This window comes from Papaver somniferum, chromosome 4, assembly GCF_003573695.1.
Source record: "Papaver somniferum cultivar HN1 chromosome 4, ASM357369v1, whole genome shotgun sequence".
Classification (NCBI taxonomy): domain Eukaryota; kingdom Viridiplantae; phylum Streptophyta; class Magnoliopsida; order Ranunculales; family Papaveraceae; genus Papaver; species Papaver somniferum.
Genome location: NC_039361.1, coordinates 140,244,265 through 140,248,737, shown reverse-complemented (window position 1 = coordinate 140,248,737; position 4,473 = coordinate 140,244,265). Strand labels below are relative to the sequence as shown.

General features: G+C 36.2%; 1 pseudogene; it reads left to right on the top strand.

Annotated features, from left to right (window-relative positions):
• Positions 1-353: 353 nt before the first annotated feature.
• LOC113276714 lies at positions 354-453 on the top strand (annotated as a pseudogene).
• Positions 454-4,473: the final 4,020 nt, after the last annotated feature.

The window sequence follows — 4,473 nt, the reverse complement described above, 5'->3', positions numbered from 1 at the left end:
TATATAGAGCATTGGCTTGCTCTTCATTATTCTGGCCTTCCCAAAAAGGCTCCAATCTACCACTAGTGTTACCCACTTCTAAAGCTTCTAACCTTTTCGCTATAGCAGCAATTTTGGCATCTGATTCATAGCCTCCTTCTACCCTATTAACGTTTCCTCTGCCGAGAAGAATTGTTTTCTGGGGTCCCCTACTACTTTCCCATTGTTGGGTCTTTTCGGCGACTTCATGCAAATATGTCATCGCGTCATCAACTGTTTGGTTCTCAAATCCACCAGTACACATAGATTCTACTGTGGTTGTGGTGGGATAATCTAAACCCTCATAAAGGATCTGAACTAACCTAACCTTCTCTAAACCATGATGAGGACATTGGGCTAATAAATCATTGAACCTTTCCAAATACCTATACAAAGTTTCTCCCTCCTGTTGAGAAAACGTGCAGATTTGCGTCCTAATAGACGATGTTTTCTGCCTAGGGAAAAACTTGTTCAAAAAGGCAGATGTAAGTTGTTCATACGTTTCGATTGACCCGGAAGCCAAACTATATAGCCACGATTTAGCTTTATCTTTCAGGGAAAAGGGGAATAACCTAAGTTTCAAAGCATCATCATCTAGGTTTCTAATCCTGAGGGTACTACAAATTTTCTCAAAGTCCCTAACATGGAAATAGGGGTTTTCATTTTCTTTCCCTAAAAAGATTGGGAGCAGCTGTAAGGTCCCAGGTTTAAGTTCATAAGTTGCTTCCGTCTCAGCTAACCTGATACATGAGGGACGAGTAGTCCTAGTTGGATTCAACAAATCTTTCAAAGTTGCCATTTCTGGCGCTATCGGAGCAACAAGGATTCTCTCCTCAGTCAAAAGACGTTCAAAAACAAACTCTTCAAAAGTCGTACTCTCTAGATTAAGGTAATCGAGACTCTTAGAACTACTAGGTTTCTCTTTAACAAATCTACCTAGTGCGTCTCTTTTACGTTCAGGCATACAATAGAATTTTCTAAATTGGAAGGGTAAGCAAACACAGATCAAGGCCGACTCAACCAAATCAAACCTATTGATTTCTAGCAAACAAAAAGCATGATGGCTCCACTTAGATTGTTTCTAGACCAGCTTCTAATCCTTCGAACGGGAATTCGTTACAATTTAAGCAAACCCCTCTGGAATCAATCCGAGTTAAAGTAAGTTGAATAGAGGCGAGGGAAGCTCGGTGGAGCTTTGATACCCAAGGCCTCACCGGTATTACAAGGTGGCGCAGTCACGCATTCAACTTACAGAAACCGTCAAGAACTTCGAAGTATGCTTAAAAGAGTAACCAATATTTTTCGAATGACTTTCCTGTTAAGCTCGTTACCCTATCGGTCTCGTTCTAGTCAAAATTTTAGGCTTAGGTTCGCGTTTGGTATCGTCTTCCTAAGGCGGGCAAGAAAAGAACGGTGATGAAATCCGAACCCTTATTTTGTATGGCCAGTCCTTTCCCTTTACTAGGAAATTAAAGCAGCCGTTTTCAAGTCCTCAACATATATGCATACGAAGAAAGACAGTAACTCGCTGACAGGGGATTCGCGAGTGTTTCGACAAACTTACCTCCCGTACCAGACGAGGGATGAACCTTTGTAGTCGACTCGGGCCACTGACTCCGATGTCAAGTGTACGAACCCAAGGTGCAGAGACAATATCGTAATTGTCGTCCTTCTCTGCAAACAGTTTATATTTAAAATACCCTTCCGTAGGGTAATAAAAAATAATGTCCCAAAGTCCAAAAGTCCAAAAAGAAAAGAAAAATTACAAAAATAATAAACCCTAATACAGTTTTTTTTTTCTAAAAGAAAATAAACAAACCCTAAACTAAAATTGTCTTCTTTTATGTTCTTTTTGCTTTAATCTTTAGCTCCGAGTCTTTATGAAATGACCAAACTCTTTGGCTCAATTTTCTTTATGATCCAGAACCTGTAGACACAAGATAAATACCCAAAACATAAAAAAGAATAAAAATAATAACAAAAAAAGAAAAAAAGAAAAAGAAAAAATAAATAAATCTAAAACCCTAAAAACAAGTCCGCGTCGGCGGCGCCAAAAATTGATGTGGTTTGTAGATAGTGGTAAAAAGTGATTCGATTCTCGAACTTGTGAAGGATAACTTTAGACTTAAATTCAAAACTAAATAGAAAACTCACTAATAATTATAACAAACACTGACAAAGTTGGTATCAATATTAAAAGAACACTGAGGCTAAGATTCCACTATTTTCCAAGTTCAAAGTGATTTGGTCCAAATATTTATATTCATGCAATTTTCTCGTTTAATTTGATTCTAAAATATTGCAACTAATAGATTTTCAAAAGTAATAATTGTAAATACCAAGTATGAAGCATCAAGAGTCTATAAACTAAGCATACTCCATCAAAATAGATCACAATCACTCAAATAAAAATCATATTCAATAATAGTTCAAGGAAAATAATCATAATAATAATTGCAATAAATTAAATAAAATAGATTGTACCGCTTTTTGTTGGAAAAATATCTTCCTCTATCGCCTCAGCAATGGGGTTTAGCTCCTCATATTAATCATGATCTCAAAATAATTGTTTATGGCTCAAAAGATGATTAAAAAGAAGAGAAGGTAATAACACAGAGATTTGCAACGGCGTAAGTGTGTTACAAACGTCACTGTTACAAGATTTTAAGACTGTTAAACAACGATAGTGATCTGCTGTAGTAATATAACGACTGCTATTGGGTGTAATATGTTCTTCTTGTTCTTCCACTTCAGCAGCAACAGCAGAATAAGGTATTTTCCTGCAACTCGATCTCTGGAGCTCTGTAGTGTTCTAAACTTCTCTGAAAGGCTTGATATCTCTTATATGACTTATCCCCTCTCCTTTTATAGGCCACAGCTCGATTAAATCTCCCCCAAAATCTTGGTTTATCTCCACAGCAAGTTTCGGAGTTTTCTTTCTGCCAAACTCTCTTCACGCGTATTTGACCTCTCCCAATACTTCCAAACTCTTTATTAGATACCTACGAATGTTGGGGAAGCTTTTCTAGCCTTTAATCTCCCTGAATTGTCGAAAAATACTCCAACAACAACCCGTGACCACAACACCTCTGTTTTCTTATCCCGGTCGATCTAACCCAATTCATTCGATCCAATTACATATACCGACCCTGTTATGCCCTAGGAAGTCCATCCCAACAAAAATCCGAGATTGAATCTCCTTAAATCTTCCCAAGAATGCGAACCCTAATCTGCATGCATGCTGGTTTGTTTTCCCGCCAAAAACCAGAATTCAAATAATGAAGATGGTTTCCCCCTATACAGAGTAGTGGTGCCTTTAGCAGGTGCCTGTGGGTGTCGTGGGGTGGCCCTTATCCGAAACGTGGGTGAAAAAATCCATTCGTCCGGGTTCTATAGACAACTTTTCGAGCCGATTTTTCCAAAAATGTTTATTGGCCAAAAATACCTACAAATAAATAAAACACCATAATACGTACAAAAATGAGCCCTAACAATATATAGAATCAAGACATATCAGATACTGACACAGAGTATTGTAGAAGTAAAGGATACCAAGGACCGGGACTACGACATGAATGTCAAGCGTGGTTCAAAAATAAGGAGTAATCTACTTCTCCTTTCATAAGAATTGACTAATCAATTGTTAATAATATGAATGATTAAGCTTTTATTTAAATCTTTTGCATCATTCTTTGTGGTAGTTTCGATTGATAACTTATGTGAATTAATATTTTTTGTGCTTTGCTTTCGGTTATGAGTTTTTATTTCGGTTTTCACTAACCCTAATTTCCGATCTCATATTATGGTGATCTCTTATGATTTGTATGACTTTTTGATTTATCGGGATTAGGTTCTAGGCTTTTTAGGTAGATTTTATCAAAGGATCATGAAGAGATACTGATTAAAACTCATGCGTAAAAGTCACATTGATGCTATTATAGATTTATGTTTACATAAGTTGTGTATTTAGCATAACATATGAGTTTTTGTTTAGGCTTTTACTATTGGACGGCACGTAATAGCTAAAAACGGTTTCAACCTTTCTCTGGTAAAGGTTGTTTTTGTGGTAAGAACTAACATGTTCTTATTAAACTGGTGCTTAATGATAAATCTTTGTGGGGAAAGTGGTTGTGGAAATCGAGGGAAAAATTATGCTATTAATCTTTCCTAATATGAAAACTAAGTTATTATATTCTTAGTTTATCATGTAGCAGCGTAAGGTACGATTTTTATGTTAGTTAATCGTTTATTCAGTTAAGAAAAGATTGATATTATTGCATTTATTTTGCTTTTGCTTAACGAAATACGATGCAATTGTTATATTTCCATTATGTTGTATGGATTGATTGTGTGATTCAATTTTTTCCGGTTAAGAAAACCTGGGTCAATTCTAATTTGAGTTGATTTGTATCAATTTCTTTTGATTAACGTAAAACTGGATTTTTTTGTTTAGTC